Source organism: Plectrocnemia conspersa, unplaced genomic scaffold, assembly GCF_051122295.1.
Source record: "Plectrocnemia conspersa isolate PC_06_02 unplaced genomic scaffold, ASM5112229v1 ptg000014l, whole genome shotgun sequence".
NCBI classification, from domain to species: domain Eukaryota; kingdom Metazoa; phylum Arthropoda; class Insecta; order Trichoptera; family Polycentropodidae; genus Plectrocnemia; species Plectrocnemia conspersa.
Window position 1 is genome coordinate 18228630 of NW_028277178.1, and position 24437 is coordinate 18253066.

A 24437-nucleotide genomic window follows, 5' to 3' on the forward strand; every position below is an offset into this window, starting at 1 on the left:
AGAATATTTATCCAATAGAAAGAGTAAATGTAGCCGACGAAATAAATTTAAGATTTTACAAACCGGAAACTAATTCAAAAAAATTATGGGAATAATTTATATAAATCCAGGGGCTCGCAATTAAGCCAACATCAACGGAAAGTGAGCGAGTATTTTTTTTTCGGCAGGAATATTCAATACAAAAATTAGAAATACTCTCTCCCTAAATGCATCGGTGAAAAACTATTTTTGACTAGCAAAAATAAAATATGTATTCTTATTTTTATAATATAATTGTATGCCTGCACTACACTCTCTGGAAGATGGCCAAGGTTGGCCAAGGACAAAGAATATAGTGGGTTTGGTTCTGCCCGCCCTAAAATCTCTCGGAAGTTGCCCGAGGTTACCGAGAACGGGAGGTAAAGTGGGGGTAATTCAGTCGACTTGGCCAGCTTCGAGCGCTCTCGAACATTGTCGGCAAAAGGACCGAAGTCACGAGCTGCTCTTTCGAGCGCGAGCGGTGAGATACTTCCCCTTTCGATCTCTCGCGTGTTAAGTGACGACAGTGAGAGAGATAATGATATGGTGTGTCGCAAACTAAGATAGAACGAGTAGCTCGGTTCAATTTCAGTATGCGCGTAGCCGTCCTATGGTCAACACGCATGTCGAGCGCTGCATCGTGGCCACGTGGTCAAGTTATAATACCACATGCTTATCGGGGACTTCAACAGATTTTTACTGACATCTTTGAATATTTTAGGGCACCAAAAGGGATTTTTTTTATATTTTTGATAGTATATTCCTTTAACAGATATCGTTACTATATTTTTTTTCATATAAAATTAAATAATTTAAAAATAATTAGTGGTACTTGATTTTGTTAAAAAAAATCTTTTCGAATATCATTATGTATTTTCCTAGATCGGTTTATATAAATGTCACACTATAACGAATTCTTATTTAGAATCGATGGCAAAAATTCTAAGATAGTCACAAATGTGGTGTTCGTATTCTGAAGTATCATTTTTATGTCTCATGGCATTTTGCAAAAGCCGACAAAGATTTTGCGTAAATTGAATATTTACGACCGAAAAGTTGTCACTGATATTGTATTGGTGAGTGCCCACACAAATTTTTATAATTATCAGTCACTTAATTTTAATAATATGACAATTTAAAAATTGCGATTATTTGGCACTTTTTTCGATCGCGCGCAAATATGCCGGCTGTACGTGACAGAAGCCGCCGTCCGGACGCATCATAAGATTTCATATCGAGCTCGACGGTTTACCGTTACATTCTAATTAGAATCCACTACTATTTGCCTCTCAGCCATACACTGTGGGAGTGTGATCCTGCGCTTCTAAAGATATATTTACCATTTTATTTTTATTATATAATAATGCTATAAAATCCCGGGACTAGATTTTTTTTTGTCTCGCTTCCCAAGACAAAAAAAAACACTAATTATAACACATGTATGTACATCTCGGTTTTATATACTATCTATTTAATAGTAATTCAATTTATGTGAGATATACATAAATACACATGTATGTACATATCTCTTATTAATTAAATTATTATTATCATGTGAAATCAGAATGTTATTGTAGTACAAATAAACAAATTAAGGTTAAACTCTCACATTTAGGTTGTATATGCGTGGTATAAATGACTCAACGCGGTTTGAGGTTTAAAATTGAAACAATCAATTATTGCCATGAGACCGTTGCATAAATTATCGTTCGAGCGTTTCTTGACATTTTCGTACATAGCTGAGAGACGATTATGTGTGTCAAACGCCGAAGAATTGTTACGAGTGTCGTTAGTCTTACAAAATTAACGGCGAAGAAATCACGAATGACACAAAATCACGTCCGAGCGAATAGCAAAAAAAGACAATGCAAAAAGTTCGCGAGTAAAGAGACAAAATTGACACGCGTCCCATAAAATATTAACCATTGATATTATATCAATTTGCTGTCTTTTTCTGTCTCTGATTTGCTATTGCACACCAATAAATGTTCGCCTGGTTCATCTCATGATAATTAAATCTACAACATCCCACTTTATATATATAGAAAATTTACTACTTTGGACCGCGTCCAAAAATCCGCGCAATAAATCTGATTTCGTTCAACAGGTAATAAGGTCGAAATGTGTGAACCTTCGTTTTACGAAAAGAGAAAAAAACCGCACCATAAACCACGAACGCGATCGTAAATTGTTTCAAAAACGATAAATCTTATATTACATTATAAAATCAATTTTCGATTTTTTAAAAGTATATTATATTACTTTAGACGCCGTTCACTTTTTCAACTTAGGATGGATGAAGGGTTTCGTTACAAATCAAATAATGAGCCATTTATTATGCAAATGTCTGGTGCAGATCGTAGATATGAATTTTTGTATGGTATATTATATAAAACTGAGCATTTCGCTTGGGAAGCGGATGGGTGAATTTGTCGAATTGTTTTATCAAAGGCTGCTGCTGCCTTTGCTGCATACCAAATATAGATAGCGCTCTTTGAATGCTACTACCACCGCCTTAGATGGGTATTTCGCTTCATCCTTGAATAAATGTCACACAGTGGCTTCATCGTAACTTATTTGTAAAATAAATATTAAACCATAGTATTCTTTACATACAATATTTGCATATATGAATACATTATCGAGATGTGGAAAAATAAGGCTTTGAAACGTATCAAGTATAAATCTATACATATAAGAATCTCAACATAATGCCTTAGAAGAAGTATAATTGTTGTACCGAGACGCCAAGTACAATCCTCGCAAGCCCATGCATATTTCATTGAGGGACTATAATCCCTAACTTCTAGCATCTTTTTTGGCAACACAAACTACGGATGCGGATGCACATCCGCTTAACGCGCCCCATTAATCTATTTCCAATGCGGCTGCGCAACTCTGTGCGACGATGGCCTTTTCCTCAGACTCCATTCTGCGAGATTGTGACAGATGTGCCAATATCGCATAGCGCGCGCGCGAGCAATTACATAACGGCGGCGATGTCATCGCGCGCGCGCAATAAGCGCCGGTAAAAGTAGGATATGTTTCTGGTGCTTCTTCTTCATCTCTTTTACCCACGGCGGCAATTCTCAAACGTTGCCGCTCGAAAGTGGACCTCAAACGAACGAGAATCGCTCCCCCAGCTGGAAAAAGCTGCGTGAATTTTCGCGATAACACCCAATCCAAGATGAATTTTTACAGATCAGTGATTCTCAAACCACGTGAACTGAACGCACGGCTCCTTTGAGCGGCTTACTATAATGAAAGCTCTACCATAATGTAAAATTATAAATGATTAATAATCCTTTCTTTGAGCATTTTTTCATACAGATAATTTAAGTATTTGTTATTATAATTACTCAACTATTTACACATAAAGAGGTATTTATTTAGGTTTAGGTTATATTAAAAAAATAGGTTCAAAACTTGGCTATATATCAAGCGTATTTATTAAAAATTAAAAATATTTATTAATATTGATATTGTATCTCATACAGAATTCACTATAAATCAACTAATGAAAAGCTTGATACTACTGTCTTAAATTATATTTATTCATTGTATATAAATTATGTAAATTGTCATAATTTTCTCAAACTTATTACAAACAAATTATAGACGGCTTCAAAAAGCGCTTCATTAAACAAAAAAATTCAAAATCACTTTCACTCTCCGGGATGAAATAATTCAACAATAATAATATAATGAAGGTTTTCTATAGAGGACACGTGCTACCAGCTAACGTAATTAAATGAACGATTTAATATGTTGACGTAACAATCAAATGTATTCAATTACTGCTGGAAATAAACACAGTCAAGCGTTTTCAACTCGCTTAAGAGAGCAAACAAACACCTACATATACGCACAATAAAGTATGGTAAAAATTAATATTTGTTTCATCAAATATAATTATTAAAGGTAGCCGCTAGGATTTTGAAATAAGTTACAGCAGCCAAAGGGTTAAGTATGTAGGCCTTTCAATTATCCAAAATAACACGTATTAATTAAAAATGTAATTAAGCGAAAACCTTCAAAACGAATTAATCTCAGAAGTACTTAAATTAACCATATACAAATTGAATAAATACAGTTAAAATTATATAAATTACACAACAGCTATGGTTAATCATAAATCGACCGATTGTGGTTTTACAGCGTGTCCCAAATAAAATTGTTTAGATAAATATTGAATCTACATATTGAAATAAGTAATTAATTTACTAACATATTAGAATTGTATGTATTACCATATACCACAAATAAAAGCTTTGTTTATCAGACAGTTAAAATGATTAGCAAAACAAAGCACAGCGAACTATGTCGACCACCATGGACGTAATTTCAGATTTTTCAAGGGGAGGGGGAGCAAAAGTAGGGCAGTCAATGCTCGTTTTTTTAATATTTCAATTTCATTAAGATTAATCGTATTTGATTAAATGACATGCATTTTTTGACCAAATTCAAGGGATTCCCTGTTTAAAATCCACGTCAAAAGCAATAGAATTGTGCCGTCGCCATCGCAGCGGAAAAGCTCGGTTATCTAGCGTTCATATTAAAACTTTTTATAACAATATCAAATGACGCACAATTAAACCGAATTTTGACCAATAGGAGGGCGCAAAAAAGAATTATCACTTCTCAGAAGTCAAAAATCCGTGTCTAAAGTAATAAAATCGTGCACGATTTTATTGCTTTTGACGTAGATTTTTGACTTCTGAGAAGTGATAATTGTTTTTATAAATCATAGTGTAATATCAAGGCAGACAAACTATGGAGCAATATATATCTACCGGTGAAAATGTATTTCGATATGATTTCATTGAAATAGCATATTTAAAAAAATATTTTTAGGTTAAAGGCGAGACTGTTTTCTTTGATGGATAACCCGAGAATTTTAGGAACGTCGTTTCAGCTTTCTTTTTAATATTTCTAATTCATTAAGCTTTATATTATTTAATAAAATGAAATACATTTTTCTGCCCAAATTCAATGGGAGAGACTAATGCTCCTAAATGAGCAAATTTTTCGCTGGTTAAACGAAAGGTAAACTCGCTGATATAATTTTCAGACACTGAACATAATATTGTTTGAGATTACAGTGCATACAAGTTTCACGCGAATTACTGTGACTGGTTTTATTATCTACTTAATTCGTATTCATAGACAAAAAGTAAATATCAGCATTATAGTCGTGCGTACAAATATATTTATTTGTACAAAAATTTATTCTTAATGCACTCGAAATTAAAATGTTGGATATATCATTCGCTCCAGATTTTATTGGGGGGCCGGGGTGGGGCTAAGCCAAAAGTAGGGTAGGGTCCCCAGAAAGGCTCGACCCAATTGCGGACGGGCGGGTCGCGACCCAGCAAGCAGTCTCGGGTCTCGATAGCCTCGCCAACGAGCGATCGCGAAGGTGGAAGGGAAAGCACACAGCACAGCAAGCGCAGTCGACCCACTGATCCCGAATCGATGCAACACTTCTGGGCTGCCGGCATCGATTCACATAGTACGACAATGTGAAATGTTAAATGTGCAGTCGCTCTTATTTTTTAACAATTCGAGAAAACGGTGCGTCGTCGTGGTGACAGCGATATCAAAGAGCCGAGAGACCTCGTGCACTCTAAATGAAAGCGTATTGAAACTACCGTTTCTACTATGTGACGTTTTTGTGTATATATAATACATATACAGCCTTGGCGTTAATAATGTGGCACCCCAATAAATGTTTTATATCCTACAAAATAGTGAAGGCCATTCTAAAAGCGTCAAACCTTTTGATGCAAACCAAGCGTTATCTTACTGGAATCGGATGGTAGCGGGTCTATTATTGGAAATATTTTCCAGTAGGAATCCATTAAAGTGATTTCCACCATTAAAATATAAGCATCACTATTCATATTACCCTCGCAAGCGTACAGGTTTCCTACCCCTGCTGCTGCCATAACGATTTTTGTTTATTTTATTTATAATTATTTTCGCTCTATCAGCTTCACTTAATTCGCGTTTGTTAAATGTTTATATAACATTCAAAACAAATTATTAAATAAAAAAAAATTATAACGACATATAAAGGCCGAAATTACGCAACTGAACATAAGGGTCACTTAAGCGAGACTGAGCAATTAGACCTGCAATCCCTTTTAAAACTCAAGTGAGCAATTAAAAACGACAAATTCTTTGTCTAGTTCTCAGAATAACGGTAAAAACTACCTGCTAAAATATTTCGGTCATACTATGCACTTGTAAAGAGTTACACACCATTTTAAGGGGTGCCCCATTATTATGGCCAAGGCTGTATACCGGAAAATGTGTAATTTAAATCTTTACATTGGAAAATTAGTATGAGCCAATTTCTAAGGCTTTAAAAATACTGGACGCAAAATTTTCAAAACATGTTTTGTTAATTAAAAAATAAAACATTTTAATTATATCAAATTAATTTAATAAATGCTTAGGCATGAGAGCTACGTTCAAAATATAAATTATATAGCTTTATTAGTATTTCATGTTTTTATATCGAGATTGCGGTGCTAATTTTTACTAAGCAAGTTCAATAATTTAACCTCTAAAGCATTTTTTCTTAAAAAGTGGTATTTTTTATATTATATATCATCGTAAATGTGACCATCTGGACCGTTTCTGTCAAGCACATCTCGAGGATGTGTCCAAGAATCGATGTAATTGCTTCGCAAACATCCTCATCTGCGATTCGACAAAAGTCTTTAAGCAGCATTATAAAATATATGGCATTAAGTCACAGCAGCAGAGACGAGCCAGGAGTGTGCATCGACACGAAACATAAGCGGATCATAATACAGAGAGCATCACGACAGGTCCCAGCTGACAATAATACAACTCGACACGCCAGTGAAGACTTTCTGACCTCAAAACCTGCCATTTCTTTGTTTTTTTTTTGTGTTATTTTATGTTTATTGTAAAAATAACACAAATTCTGAACACACACCATTAAAAATGCATCTAATAGTGGAAATAGTAACTTGTTTAATTTTTCTTTATTTTTAATAAATACTTTGTCTCAAAATGATTTCATGAAACAAACATTATATAAAAACTTAAATTTAAATGTTGATCATAATTCGATGGATCGAAATTGTTCCATATATAAAAGATCATCTAAAATTATAAATTTCACACGGGAAACGTGAATCTGTGACTGGGATAATGATTAATTCAATGAGTTATTTAACACATAAAGAAGAAATAGAATTACTTGTTGTAAAGGAATATCCGCTATTTTTAGGATTAACAGAAACACATATAACAAATGATATTGAAGAACATGAATTACATATTGACGATTAAAATATGATTAGAAGCGATTCTAACTCCAGACAAACATAAAGTGTTATACTGTATATTAAAAATACATCAATTTTAATATGCTATTTAAAAATATTAAAGATAATCCATACTGGTCCATCATGGTAAAGGTTTTCGTGGAAAAAAATTCTGTATTATTATGTTTAGCAAGATATCCAAACAGTGATCCAAATTCATTCTTGGAATTTATAATTAGTATTTCAGAATCGAGTTCTGATAAAATTATGGATACCATTTTAATTGGAGCATTAAAAGATTCAGTTTTTACCAATAGTAAAATAGTGCAATGTTAAATGAAAATCACTCTAAGAATTACTGATCATTTTATCGTATATATTTATACAGAAAAATAGATTTAATAAATTTAGAATAGGATTACAAACATGTGATTGGAATGTAGAGAACATATATTTTAATATAATATGAAGTAATATTTATAACAATATTGTGGATAGTATAATAAAAAGTCAATGTAATTTTAAAACAAATATCGATTCCACCAAAAACCATGGTTTAATGATAATGTTAAAAACGTTTTAAAGAGAAGAAAGATATCACATCAAATATTTCAAATAATAAAAACTAGTAGAATAAAAAGTTTTAAATGAAATATGGAAAACATGCCAAACAATGTAGAAATATGGCAGTCAAAACAATAATAGCAAAAAATGGTATGAAAAGTCAATAGATGAAATAAAAAATAGCCCGAATAAAATAATAATATATGTAATTCATTTTTGGTCCTCTAAATTACAATATTTTATGAATCTCCATCTTGTTTTTATTTAAATGTTTTAACTGAGCGACTGCCGGAGCCTCCAATAAAAAGCAAAATAATTCAATACTTCGGGTTCGAAATCGAGAAAACTTAATTTTTATTTTTATTAATAAAAATTAAAAAATTAAATAAAATAATTTCAAACCGTCCAAACAAAACAAAAAAATGTAATGTAGAACGTTTCAATTTTGAAGCGAGTGCGTCCGACATTGAACTTGTCATCTTAAAAATATATACATATATAAGGTATATGTTATTCCATGTTTCTTCAATGAATAAAAGAAAACATGTTATTATACAGTAAACATATTTAAAATTACTTTACAAAAAGTACATTTTTATAACACTTAAACGGCAAACATTTTGTTAAAAATATATATTATGTAATCATTTTACGACTATAACGATGTAAATAAATTAATTTAATACTTGTTACACATTTGAACGATACAAAAAGTTTAATATTCAAATAAAACAACTTCATTAATTCGATTCCTAAACATTAGATAATACAGAGTGGAAGACCGCGTTATAAATTAATAAAAATCGAACCGACTCTCTCGTTGCGTAACCGTGAATTTATTACGGCGCTTAATATATTCAGTTTTAATTTATTGAACACCAATAAGCGTGTCAATAAAAAGCGAACAAATTGCAGAAAAAAAAACGTACAAATATATTATAATGCGATAAAACCGTGTCATAAAACGCAGCGCGAAAAAATCGAAACGACGTTGAATAATTGCAAAAATTCAGGTCGCGCACATGACACATCGACGTGTAACTTTTTCAGATGGACGAGTACGAAATAATCGTTTTGCGCAAAAAATATTCAAAAATATCTAGATTGCATTTATATGCATATTGAATGGATTCCCATTAGGTAAGCGCCAAATATTAAGTGGGTTACTTTCGATGCGCGATGAAATTTTCTCTTCGTTTACTCGCGACATCTCGAAAGCGAGTGACTTTGTCATTCGAGCGATCGGTAACGTCTTATTGTTATTTAAATGCATACATATGATACATACATGTATGATAAATGCTCGTGTGTCGATAATAAGCGGTCAGGAACGATGAAAATCGGTCATTATGCCATTGTTGTCGGATTTTTCCGTTTAGATGCACGAACGCCGAGAATTCGCCCATTTTCTCCGCAATGTAGGCAGATTTCTAAAAATTGTTGCAGAAAAAACGAGAATGTGATTTTTTGTGAGAGTAGATTCGGACTATAATTTGTCATATATTTTATGGTAAAAGTATTGTTATGTTAACAACTGAACAAAGCATGCTAATATAGGGGATTGTATGGGAAATTTCACTAATGAATTACTATGTTATAAAGATTTTAATTTAATCTATGCATTATTTTACCATTTTTATTATACTGATATTTTTTAAAGAATTTGTTTTTTCGGTAAATTATTTAACAGTAAATTTTCTATTTAACAATTATATTCAAATAGTTAAATTTTTATAAATTTCTTTTTGAGTTAATCACGGAAAATTATAATATCTAAATCAAAAATATGAATTTTACAGAAAATATATAATTTAAAAACCCTAAGTTTTAAGATAGGTATTGTAATTGTGTGTATAGGGGCTCAATAAATCTCGGCTCGCGAGCCACTCGCGGCTCTTCAATAACATTGAATGTAAAAATACAACTAGCGTATTATAATTTCTTATCCTTATGATTGTTACGGATTCAATCTATCCAGACAATTCGTACATTTATATATTCCGATCGATAATTTTTGTTAAAATATTAGCGAATCTTATTTGCGAAGATTTCAGGAATTTTCAAATTTTATTTATTTGATGTTGGGACACGGAAACTTTTGAAATCCAAATGGTGGTTAATAAGAAAAAAAGACACGAAGTTCCGAAATTTTACAATTCTATTGAAAATTTAAATCTAGAGAAAGAAAAATGCAGTCATATTTCAGAACGCTCGTGTGTGAGCAATCAGAACAGAAAAATTGCATTCGCCTTTCTTACTATATTCGGATCTGAAAACTATATAATAAAATTTACAAGTCAAATACCAAACATACTGAAGGATTTGCAAGAGTTAAATTAAAAAATAATGTACGTTTTAAACAACTTTAATTTAAAATCATATTAGATTAGGTATTATTGCATACAGAAAATTACGAGTTTAAAGTATATTTAATAAAAACATAATTTGATAATTCCTTAAGCTATGAAAATATTACGTGTAGCTCAAAGATATTTGGCTAAACTACCCACCTAATTGGTTAATTTAAAAATAAGCAAAATATATCCGACAATCGCAAAATCAGGAATGGCAATCCTAATTCTTTTTGTGACAATATATCCATGCATATGTCGCCTCTGTTAATAAAAGTCAAACACACGTGCTTTTTAAACGGAGACTTTGAAGCAAACCCTGAGAATAAGCATTTTAAATATACCGTATATTTTTTGTTGTAAATATATATCGAATTATTTTAAGAGCTGCATTAGTTTTGTATATACGCAAGTAAATGAAGTGTTACAACAATAATAGGTGCGATTTAACACGGAATTATTTTAATAGATATGTGTATTTAAATAAATACCTTGTTCCATAAAACGAATTATTTGTGCATTTATGTAAGGTAAATCTTCGGATTTTTCCTTCGGAAAAGGCAAAGTCAATGTTCTGACTAATTATATCAAATTATATGTGGCACTATTATGTTCGAACCAATATAGTAAATATTATTAGAAATAAAGGTTCACAGAAAACAACCACACTGAAGGAATTATATATTTTCTCGAAATCACATTGAGATCCTGATTGCCTATTACGTATATCATTCACACCATGCATGTATAGGCGGCTCTGTATCTTTTTATGAGATTACGTGATAAAAGTGCGAATTCACGACGATCTGTGCCATAACAGAGCAATCACAATTATACATATGTATTCATCGGGCAATGATACGCTTTCCGCGAGAAAATTGACATTAAAATTTGCGTACGTACTCCTATTTTCTTCGTCGCAACGCACCGAAAGAGTTGCACAACAACCTTTTGTTTTCGACTTTCTTGAATAATTTCACCGGCGAGACGAGAGTTATGTGTCCATTGTTTTTGGCCCGTAAAATGAGAAGCCCCACGCAATTGCGCCCACTCGTGGCCCTTGGATTCGTCCTTTCAGTTTATTTTTCACTTAGCGAAATGCGCACGTGCGGCTTTCATGGCTCTAACAAATAAGCAATGTTTAAAAAGGTCTGCCAATTATATCATAAATTCAATCACCATGTATTGAATAAACATATATAATGAAGTATGAGTGCTGTTACAATACTTATCAGTAGATGTTGTTTGTTATTCCGTTGTACCGACGTAATGTTCCAACGATATTTTTACAATATACATATATATAATAAACCGATTTAATTATAACACGGTCATTGCAATCACTTTTGCAAAATTATTAATCCGAGTCGTAAATTATACGGCAATTGTGTCAATAGAACAATTACAAGCATTTTCTTTATTTATTTAATTTTGTTAAGTTACGAACGCCGTATTGTTTGTATTGAACGTGTTTAATCAAAACCACACAATATCTAGGACAATGGTTTCTACCATAAATTATGAAGCATACATATGCTATTAAAATGTCTATATGTACTACAAATTGCAATGCAGTTAAATATTTTGAAAACTACACAAAATAGAGCTAACATCTGACTGATATCTGTATCATAGTAAAACTAGATGTGAGGTCGTTTAAAAAACGATTTAGAAAAAAAGGTCTGATGGCTAATTATAAATTATAATATTACCTTAAAACACATATAAAACGCAGCCATGTCATATAAAAAAAATATACGATAATATTAAAAATAACACGACCTTTATTAAATTCGAACCCCGACCTCGCGATTATCATTCAAGCGTACGCCTACCTACTGATACTCAACTAACACTGGATGAAAACACACATGACACGTTTAATAATCGAAACTGAAAGTTAGTTATATTCTAAAAGCTTCTTATATAGTATTTAATGAAACGCACACTATTTATAATTTATATAATCGGTATAGATCTATGCATACACTTTCTTTATTGTAAATTCTCAATTGCAACATGGCGTTAGTCCAATGCTTTACAACAGGATAAACACAATCAACAACTACTAAGTAAGTAATTAGACACCAAACTGAAATCGAATATGCAAATCAATGGCGTAAGAGATAAGAGCATGCGGACCGCATACTCTTATTTTATTTTATTTTTTAGATTAAATTAAGACCATCGTAGCCTAACAGGTTACCCCAATGCGCCACGATGGTCGAAAACAAATTTTAAATTTATAAAACATAAAAAAAACGTATATATACATAAATATAACAATACTTAAACATAAAAAAAAAATTATAAAATATCAAAATTAAATAATAAAAACTGGATCAGATCCTAATAGCTAACATTAAATAGGTCAATATGTAATGCCAGAGTATTAAGGAGCCGGATGGCCACAGCCATACGCGAGTCGGCAAGTGCGGATGTCCTAGCCCTAACGACCATCAAAAGAGGTCGCGATCGTGATTCTCGAAAATGTTCCGTAACCCAAAACTGGAATTTCTCGAGAATAGCTAGATTCTCGACAGCACTTTTTAGTATTTTGAAAAAATGCTTAGCGACATACAGCTTTCTGCGAGAACTCGGCGAATCATATCCCAACGCTCCTAAAAGAAAGGCGCTGGGATATAAGTACGGATAATAACCAAATATCCTTTTGTAAAGGTATCTTAAATACATTTTTTGAATTTTTTCCACTAAAAGGGAATATTTGGCTATTCGGGGATTCCAAATTATAGATCCCGATTCAAGAATGCTACGAACTAAGGTGTCATAGAGGATTCGAATAACTGACGAATCGTCAAAGTGATAGGCATTCCTCATAACAAAGCCGAGCATCTTGGAAGATTTATCACAGACGTCGTGTATGTGTAGAGAGAACCTCCATTTGCTCTCGAATGTGATTCCGAGATCTTTAGTGGAAGTTTCTCTAGTCAAAATGTTACCACCGAGATGGTAGAAATAAGCTGATGGCGAATGGGATCTAGAAAATGACAACAGTATAGCACTTTCCGACACTAAAGGGCAGACGGTTAATGGAAGCCCGTCTCCACAGAGAGTATAAATCACTTTGTAGAGAGAAGGAGTCCACAACAGATCGAATGCATTTATATAATTTTAAATCATCTCCGTACAGAAGAAAACTTGAATTTTTAATTGCTGTATTTATGTCATTAATAAATAACACAAAAAGCAGAGGTCCCAGATTGGATCCTTGAGGAACCCCCGAAATCTCTCACTCACTTTCATCACTTATGTGTTCTAAATGATCGATTGAAATTATAAGTATATAATATTAACTTATTCTGATCTAACACAGGATAGAAATTTAAAATAACACTAGGTCCATGTATAATTCGAACCAAGTCTTTCAGTGATGGGTGTTGCTAACTACTAAAATTTTAGAGTTGCGTACCTTAGTAGATTTACTTTAACCCCAGACGGGCTGGAAAAATAAATTTGACAATTTCCAAAAAATAAAAGAATTCACTTCGATCAATAAATTCATGTTTCGAAAAAAAGTTTTTGAACTATCTATCACTGTAACAACGCAACAATTTGTTCTGAATTTTCTGGATCGATTCAATGAGTAATTTTGTCCCACAAGTATATTCTGAGAAGAGCATGTGCGAACCTTGTGATTAGGGTTCCGAATCGAATATTCGAATGATTTTCAACTATATGAATATTCGAATAATTGATCGAATATTCGTAAAATATTCGTTTGTGCTATCTCGAATCTTATTTGAAAAAAACAACAAAGGACAATGAGACGCTCCTTCTCAACAAAAAAATCTTTTACGCCTTTGAAAAACATTTGTGAATAGAATATTTGACAGCGCTCCTGCTATGACCGAAATTAGCAGAATTCGTTCGTTGAACGGAACAAAATGTTGGAAAGGCCCACCATTTATTATCTCCATGTTTTCATCAGCTTATATAAATCATCAATCACGTTGACAAATATCACATTTGGTTTCAATCATCATAAATATAGTTAGTTACGATCCTCCATTTTAATTGTATTGGTGTATCAGCATGCAAAAAGTGACAAGACAGTCCTTATTGGGGTTTTGTCACAAAAAGTCACTAACTAGCATTATATATTTCATCGAAAGAGAGTGATGTTCGAACTAGTGATAAATTCTACCTTCTATTTTTTTACATTTCGTTCTTTAATTCTCGCGATTCTGAGATGAAATGACCTTTGACCACAAAAATGTGATCGCGGCACGACGTCCATTAATGGTGCAATTAGAAAGCGGACTCAAAATTATTACACCTTGAGCGTATGCACGTATGTTTGTTCATAAAACACATTTTACTAACTGGCGAATATAACGTGCTCTGACCATAGAGCAAAACTGAAACCTTGAAAGAAAAAGTAATAATTACACAAAAAATACTTTTACAACAGCAATATACTTTCGATCCTATTAGCTAATTTCCGCAATCGTGTTAGGCTTTGTTCGCTTACTTAGAAACAAATCTGAGAATTATTACTAACTCTCCAAGCGCATGTTTTTTTTCACAAAGACTCGGTGAAAGTTTACGCCATACGAATCGTTATTGTATAATATTACGACACTCGAAATCGTAAATTATATATTTAATATTCACAAGCAATTCTCGAGTATAGAAAATAGTATAATATATGTATAGTGTATTAAAGATTAATGGAATCTCTGTACACGAAAAATGTAGTATTTGTGGCAGCATTCCTGCTGAACCTTTCAAAAACATCCACCCAACACCCGATCACCCAGTGCGTCAATCACTACCGAAAAATGCCGAAAATGGATCAAGGGCGTGAGTGCCACCCTCTCTCTACATTGTCTCGGCGACCTTCGCTGGGTGCGCCCTGTGCGAAAATTTCGGAAAGGGGCGACCTTCGCCCTAGCGAGAAGGTCCCGGAACGTTTTGATTAAAATTCGCAGCGCACCCCCGCCCGGCCCGCTTGCCATTATACACATCATATCGCACGAAATATTATAACAATGATATTATAAGATTATAATATTTAAAAAAAAATCATAGCTACTATCTGCACAACCATGCTCTACATACAGGGAAACATTATCGGCATCGGAACTGTCCCCGTTACCACTATATATCCCTACAAAATAACGCTCTCGACCTCGTTCTTGGTTATATGTGCGAGAGATAACGATTCGAGCAACGCGGTTGAGTTGAGAACAAAATTCAGACGATTAGACGCTAATAATCATGTCAACTTGTATAATAATTATATACGAATGAATGAAACACTATCGTTGATTGTTGAATCTCTTGACATATTGCTACTTTACAAAGGTCGAGCAATGCAATCGATACGCTTTTTATGATTATGCGATTGCGTTACGGCACACTTTTGTACGTTCAGATAAAACTAATCATGGTAACATATACATAAGTTATTCACCATTAATAATATTCTTCTTAGATTATATTAATATAGATTTAAATGATGTATTTTGGTTCTCAGCCTATACAACTGTTTTTTAAAAGTAAGGAGTTTAAAGTATTTATTAACAGATATTAAATAAAATGGTTATATAATAATTTAAGAAATTCGTACAATCACAGAGAAAAAAAGTTAAGATGTCAATAATGTTATAAATTAGAAGAATTCTTGCGGTCATTTTTTTATTTTACACCTTCGAAAAAATCGCAGTCAACAAAAAAAGAATAAAGGTAATGATAATATCTTAATTATTGTTCTCCAAACGATTAAATCACTTCTTTTGAACGTACAACGCGTAGTTTAGGGTTCAAGGGCTTACGGTAGAATAAGATATTTAGTAGGAGTTCTATTGTTTTATAAAATTGTTAAATCTAATATTTTGGTTCAAAGATCCGCCCATTGTTTTCACTCAGGCACCAAGCGACTATACGCGAACATAAAATTACACACAGAGAAAAATACCCTCAAATTATAAAATAATACAGACCAGCAGGGGTGGCTAAGACTTTTGCACAGTACTGTATAATATATTTCTCGAGCGTGTGTAACTAATAACCACGTGCATACCCTTTAAAAATAATGATTAATTGGATAAATCGACAATCATAAAATTAACAACTAATTTCAAGCTGCCTTAATCGAAAGAGGATTACCTTTATACCAAATTTCAAAACTAAGAGGGTCTAAAAATATCTTTATATCGTTTCAATGTAGAATACCATTGCGTGGTAATCTATTCAGAGATACGCCAAAGTTAGCAGCAAGCGGCCTATCGCTTACAAATGTCGGAATTAGTATACGATAAAAACCTAAGGTGCAATGTCCCAGCCAATGTCACAGAAACACGGCGACAAACAACGCCACCAGGCTTCGACGACCCAAGGATGCGCCACTCTCTAGCTATCTGGCCAAGAACAGGACGACAGTGTCGTTATGGCAGGTCAAGGATGACAAAATCGGTGACCCAAATCTGAAACATCTCTAGCATTCGTACGTCCATCGAACGCGTGGATCCCGGGGTGAACATGATGCCGCCCGCGAAATAATGCGACAGTTCATTGTGCATGGTGTGTTGATTTTTTGGGTCACGGTGATCTTGACCCGGTTGGGGTACAAGTCGTTTAGTGCTAGCACGTGCCTTGGGTGAATTAGGTTACTCAAGTATCCTAAATAAAGTATTTGTCTTCGGAGCTGATCAATCGAAGATCCAATCTTTGAGGAACAGAAATTTCAAGGAACGACCATGTCCTTACACATCTCGGGTCGTCATAATATACAAGTACCTTCCTGATTGATGGAGGATTATTGCGTCAGTAGAACGAGGCCGTCTTTATTATTTTAATTGCTTATTTTAGATGACGGCACTGCGGCAATAGCGGCCGTAAGTTGATCATGAAAAATACTCGAAAAGACATGACAAAATTTTCGCAAGTTGTTCACGTGTAAACAAAGAAAATTCGCAAAGAGCGTCGAATGACTAATTGGCGCTCGAGAAACGCGAACGTTTCGTTTCGTCTCGTTTGCGAAATACGCGGCCAGAACGAGATGGGGAGAATTGACCTGAGCTACATCGAGGAGTCAAAGGAGGTCAATCTGCTTGGTCAACGGTTGAGAGATGGATTTGTGCAGACTATTTTTGAGCGAAGGGGATCTGTCCCGCTGTGCGCTGCCATGGATATTTAGACCAAATTCGTTAAAATATCTTATGTATTTAGTAATGAATCTCAAACTAAAGGCCGGAACAAAACTGCACAATGAGAAATTTTACAATGTTATGCTAATAAAGATAACGCGTTATATTTCAATTTTACATGTTTTTAAAGTATACATATGTATATCACTAATTCTTTTTACAAAACTAATATTTTAATAACATATAACTCATAAACCACTGTTTATTAGTCATATATTATTAAAGTATTAGCATAAATCATTAAAATAAATATATGATCAGCAGTACCTAGTAAATAAATACTAAATTAATCACAAAATAAAAGTAGCAACAACAAGCAGTTAAAATATCTGACAATTAAAATTAAATAAGATCCAAGAATACAATCGAACAAATAAATTACTTTAAAAACTAGTCAAGTTTCAAACCAATTTATTACAGTCAACTTGACCGCCTCGAAAAGTTAATATTATAATAAAATAATATTAAAATTATTCGTATATACTATATATTTTTATCAGAGTAAGAGTATTTTTATAAATATATAAAAAAAAACTGTACGCTATATATGTATTTTCTTAAAAAAATTATTGTTTTGAAAATTATGACTACACTAAAATAGGTTGTATTGTAATGATGTTCTAAGCTTTAAAATCAGTTAATTTAAAATAAAACTTTGCTAAGCTTTTTTGATAGAATATATAAAAAAAATTGTTTTCCGGCCTAATATCCTTGGGTTAGAAATAAATATGTTAGACATAAAGTTTCGTTTTTTATTTTTTAATAATATTCCAGTAACATAATCAAAAAATTGACATGCAAAGAAAAGCATATCCTAATATGTAATTTAATTTATTTAATATTAAAAGCATGCAGCTATATTTGTTTGGAGTGCAAAACATATATGATATGTTTACTGTAAAAGGCAGTTAGTTGACTATTTTTATTAAGATTACTAAAATATTCAAGAGAATTGTGCAACATAGATTTAACTGTATTACAACAAGGTTAACAATATAATTTTTTATCTTAAATAATATTAATTCAAAGTACAATTACTGTATATACACTACAGGTCAAAAGTTTAAGATCTAAATCCGGAATGATGTTCATAGTCCAGAATTCACCCTTATTTATTTTAATTATTAAAAATATTGTTACCCAATTAAAGAATAGACTATTTTCTGTATTTGACATAATAATATTATGGCATATGTATTTTTTAGCTTCGCCCTTTCTTATTCTTAACAAGCATGAATAATCTGGACCAGCTGTTAAATATGCCTTGAAGAGCATTTACCTCAATTTTTTTCTATACATATTCATTCAGTGACGTCCCGGGGGTATAGGCAAGTAAGGAGATGCCTAGAAGCGGCAAGTCCTGAGGTGTGGAAAATGATCACAGAACAAGTTTTGAAAATGTCAAAATATTTTTAACACACGAATTTAGTTTTTTCATTTTCATTTAAAGATATGCATTTTTCTGACCAAATTCAAGGGGAGATGCAAATGCCCCCATGACGTCCCTATTTAGAATTCACAGCAAAAGCAAGAAAATCGTGCCATTGCAGTGACAACATTCATATTAAGACTTTTTATAACAATATTACGACTTACAATAAGTGAGAATCGAATGAAGCATATCTAAACTTAATTTTGACCAATAGACGAGCGCAAAATACAATAATTCCTTCTCAGAAGTTAAATAAATATGCCAGGGCTTCGCACTGGAACAACCGAAAACTGTAAAAAAATGTTATTTTTATCGGTACGAAAATCAGAACTGAACCTAAAAAATATATCGGTTTATTTCGATCCGGTACAAGTTCTCGCAAACTTGTGCAAAATTTTAAAAATATTTGTAGCAAATTACAATTTTCAGAGAAATCAATTTCAAGCACAAACGAACAAGCACAATCATCTAGTGAAACGTCTAATGAAACGGTAGATGACTTTAAGGATTTTTTAAGAAATAAAGAATTAGCAATAGAGACACATAGATTCCCTATTTCTATAATTAATATTGTGCAATAGAGCTGTATATTAAACTTTTCCAGCATCTAGCCTGAAAGGTAAATTTTATTTAAGTGCTAGATTAGTCAGTGATTAATACCGGAAATACCTGGGTTAGAATCTCTAGTGTTTTTCAATTTCTATCGTGTCTGGGAGATCGGAATTAGCGGTTATTATAAAATTATAATTTTGATAGATCATCACAGATTAGGCTTTCCTAGATTTTCCTAGCCTCACGAAGAAAAGTCGTAATGAATAATTAAAATAATAGTTTATAATTAATAAAATAGACGTTACTGATTTGCAGACTTTGATTCGAATCTAGTGCTTACTACTTACTTAGTAGTAATTGAATGTTTACTCTGTTGTTAAAGCATTAGGTTAAGCCCTGTCATGTTGCAAATAAACGATTAATAAATAAATAATAATTTCAACCTGCATGAAGATCAACGTCTTTCTTTTCATTACTGATTTAAGAGTAATTTTATATTCAAAGAAAGTTGTAGTAGATATGTATGGCTTAATAATGTGCCCTAAATGATACTTTGCTGTTTATTATATCTAACTTGTATAGTGATGAAATATTTCGATATTAATATGATGTATACGTAAAAGTCGCATGTAATTAAACTAAGCATTATAAAGTAATGAAACATTGATCAGTTATATATGTATATGTTAATTGTGTGATTAAAAGCTAGTATGTAACAAATTAAATGATTCATCATTCAAACAACTATTATTGTTGTTTGTTTATTTGTAGAGAATTTTTCTGTTTTTTTAGACCTACCAGAACAAAATTGATTATTCAGCATTACAAAATGAGTCTTTTTCTATCTTATTTATTTAAATTTTCCATCTTATTTAAGCCTAGCAATTTAATATTATTATAATGAAATAAAACAACACATTTGAAATGAATGTGTGCTGAAATATAAATGATATCTATTTTCGCAGATACTTCATTCAACAATTGGATTACTCTCGCTGAAGGCAAATTTAAGTGTTATAATTTTGCAAAAATGATTTTGCAATTACGCAAAAACTGTAGTTTGGAAATGCATGAAGCCGTAAGTGATATCTGAGTGCCACTAAAGATTCAAAAGGAAATATATACATATTCTTTAAAATTAAAGTTATCATAAAACAAAATACCAATATCCTAATTTTTATCTATTTTCTACGATTTACCGAAGCTCATCTCCGCAATGAATCCAGATCATTTTGTCGAGATTAAGAATCAGTCATTATTAAGTGGTACTACAAAAAATTATTAATACCCTACTAAACAACAAATTGGATTATTTTCGTTAGATCATCGGAAAATCCGAGATTAATCAACTTCTCGATTGAAACTGAATGATGCACTTTATCAAAAACATTCACGAAATCAATTTAATTATTAATTTTGAGTGTTTTTTTACCTTTTACGTGAACTTCAAAATATTAGTAGAAAGTAAACAAAACAAAGCTCATTAAATGACATTGAAAAATGACACACCTTTTAGTGGTCAATTGTATATGCGTATATTCATTGTTATTGTAATGAAATCGATATAATTAGTGTTTACATTGAAATATAAATAATATTTATTTAACTTTCAAATGTCAACGTACTTGAAACTAAAGAATTGTTTACAAAATTGTGCATTTTGTTAACTTTAGAAAAGTTTTAATGATACGAGACAGGCAGGGAACGATTCTATATATCTTTGGAGTATGTTGTAAAATTTTGACTGAATTTAAACGTTTTTTCAATGCATACAAATATAAATAGCTAAGTGTACAATGACAGAAATGTCAAGGCCGAAGCCTTGTTTTTAGGTTAGAACTCACGTACGGGGTCGAAGCAGCAGATTCGGGTACGGAAGGCTGGACGGGGCACAGTGAGACTAGGGGTGACTTATGGGGGCGCGGCGGGGCTCCCGGGGCCCCACCACACCGTTTGCTGGTGCTACCGGGGTTGCCACCACACAAAACTGAAACGTCGGCAAACAAAATTTGACAGGGGAGGAATTAAATTCATTATATTACTATTTAAGTCAGCCTGGGCGAAACGAAAGAAGTTTAAACCGCATTTTATGTTTTAAGACACATAATATTAATTAAACATTGTATGTAATCATGTTTTAAGATGTTACAAATATATTGGGAAAAATACAATGATTTAAAATAGTTATGTGTGGTCAAATCTGTCTTTCAGTATATCTAAAATTTGTACGCAACAAGTCTATTGAAGCTTGAGCAGTGTGCGCAGTTGCACCATTTTGCTGAAACCACATTAATGAAGTGTTAGCAATAGCTGGCAGCAAAAAGTATTTTATCATTAGTAGGTATCGGTCGCCTGTGATGGATACAGTATGATCATAGTTATTCTAAAAAAAAATGGTTCAACTATTCTTTCTGACGTAACACCGCGCCACACTAGATGCCAAAGTGGATGCTACTGACGCTATGCAGTTTTGTTTATTAACAAACCCACTTAAATGAAAATGAGCTCATGATGAGTGTGTGAATAAAATTATTGTTTTGTCTGACAAAATTTCAAGGGAATATTAAAGACGCCTTTATGAATCCAGTGGATTCAATCCTTGCACCAATCGAATTTCGTATAGAAAAAGGTACAGATTGTTCTGCAAAAATCCTTGCAGTAATGCCTGCACTACACTTTCTGGAAGTTGGCCAAGGTTGGCCAAGGACGGAGAATATAGTGGGTTACTTCATCATTGTGCTCGAAAAAGTTGAAATATTCGCCTTATAGCCGATCGCGATGCACAGTTTCCAGTATTAAAACGACATCGATATGCACTCTTGAGTTTTACCAATTGAATGTTGTTTTGTAAAAAATAATTCGACCACTTTCCTTCATTGTTTCGTAGTGAAAATTTTCATAAATAATTGTAAGAATTCATTTTCAATTTTTATCTAAAAAAAAACAAATTGACCTAATTATTAAGTTATAAATTGTTCACACTGGTTAGCGACTTCTAAGCTATTCTTTTATTAGATCAAGTTTAAAATACAAATTAAGTATACACAAATTACAAAGTAATTAAATATAAATTTTTAGTTTTTTACGTATTTAAAAACTATAAAAGCTTTTATAGTTTTTAAATACCTTGGATTTACATTTTTGATTCTAGCTGAACTAAATGATTCTAGCTGAACTATCTATAATACTGTTTTATTATTTCTTAGCTTCTTTGTATAAAAATATCACAATTTTTATCTATAAATTCTCTAAATTTACTTTTTATTCCCGTTTTTCCGACCCGTTCAAAATTCACAATTTTGCCCAGGCCATCACTACCGAGTACCGACAATGCCGCACACGCAAGTACGGGTGTATAAAATATATATAAAGAGGTACTCGATTGTTCTTGATAAAAATATATTCCTGATTTTTCCGGGATTGGATTCTCTACTCAGAACATAAATGTTAAACAACCAACCACGATTCAGAAACAGAACAAGAAGTCAAGGAAGTCTATGAAGATATTTTTCCAAAATGTAGATTTCGAACAAAGATAAAATCACGCCAGTCTGTGCATATTGATGATGCTTTGGATATATCGACAGTAGCAATACAAAAGCCGGAAAACGTTACATTCTAAAATCGGACAAATGATTGGGGTCGATATGGATAAATATGGTCGATATGGATATGGATACGGACCAGCATTGTTCGTACTAAAATATTTCACGAACAACTAGGAGATAGCCAGCAGTTGCTTGATACATAATAGTGTCATAAATGCAATGTGCATATATTAAAAAATCACAAATAAAAAGCTACTTTGTGAATTATTATAAAAAAATACATTAAAATGCGTCTTTTTAAAAATACATTAAAATGTAACCATTTAGCGGTATGAAGCTTATTGCATTATACCGCGAGCGCTACAATGTTAGTGGTGCGGTATTGAATTAATCATACCCCACTACAGTAATTTATTTTGATCATGCCCACTAAAGATATTGTTATGGCAAGTTTCTTGGACCATTCGAAGCGGAAAACTCTCGCCCGGTCTTAAACCATTAGCCTCTTATATGTACAAAGTTGGGATAAGCTTACGTATCATCATGTTCGTAAAAAGACGAAAACAAAGATTTAAAAATGTATCATCTAAATGTTTTCGCTGGTTCTTCGATTGATTCCCGTCAAGGTCGTACTTCAAAGAAGAAAACCCCTGACTTTTCTTCAATGGGAGAAGTTAAACATTCACCATATAACGTACGATACAAATCTTTCATTATTTAAATGTATTAAAAAAACACATACAAACGACAAAAAAGGGCAATAATTTATAATTTGAAAATATTTATGACTATATTAAATTCTTGCTCACCTATAACCATCATCATCTTCTGCTATGGCTAGTAATAATAATTCTTCCTCCTCTGAAGAGTATGTTGGCACGATAACGAATTAGATGCAACTATAGTACCGCTGTACCGCCGGTACAGATATCATTGCCGAAAATTGAAACTTGCCACAACTATTTCTTGGGAAGTCAGAGACTCGTCTTCTAACTAATAATAATAATATGTTTTGTGTGACTTTGAATTTATATATTTATTTAGTTTGCAAAATTTATTTGAGTAGACCTTACCAGGTTTTATCTAAATTATTGCAAAAATCAGACAGTGTCCTTTTAATTGCACTGAATTTTGTTGATGTTGTTGTGACTCAAATAAATACCGTTTGTGAAACAATAGAATATTATTTTAATATTTTATATATTCACAAAGAAAGAATTTTATTATCGATTCTTAAAATCTACTTTTGTTTAACGGCAGTAACAGTTTTAATTCAAAGATCCAGTACAATGGAAGATTATCGTCAGTTGTGTGAATTTTATGACTGTGACTTTCCTCCTACAATTACAGTAGTTTTGAACGACGATTTCAAATTGTGGTATACAAAATTTGCAATAACTTCATGCAGGAATGAAATTATAAAATTCCACAAAATATATAAATCCTAACACCTATAGCTTATTCTAAATATTTGCAGTGCTTTTAAAATCCTATTA

At 32.4% G+C, this 24437-nt stretch overlaps 1 protein-coding gene across 16 annotated transcripts in view; it reads right to left on the reverse strand.

Moving 5' to 3' along the window:
• rdx (BTB/POZ and MATH domain-containing protein rdx) overlaps window positions 1-21382 on the reverse strand; it is a 208177-nt gene extending 186795 nt beyond the window's left edge. For 10 of the 16 annotated variants that reach the window (XM_088204928.1, XM_088204924.1, XM_088204920.1 and 7 more), the window contains exon 1: window positions 21238-21382. The gene's annotated coding sequence lies outside the window, so the exon portion shown is untranslated. Of the gene's footprint in view, window positions 1-9174; window positions 9317-21237 lie in introns of all 16 variants that reach the window. The other 6 variants (XM_088204915.1, XM_088204916.1, XM_088204927.1 and 3 more) reach the window with 2 other exon arrangements.
• Window positions 21383-24437: the final 3055 nt, after the last annotated feature.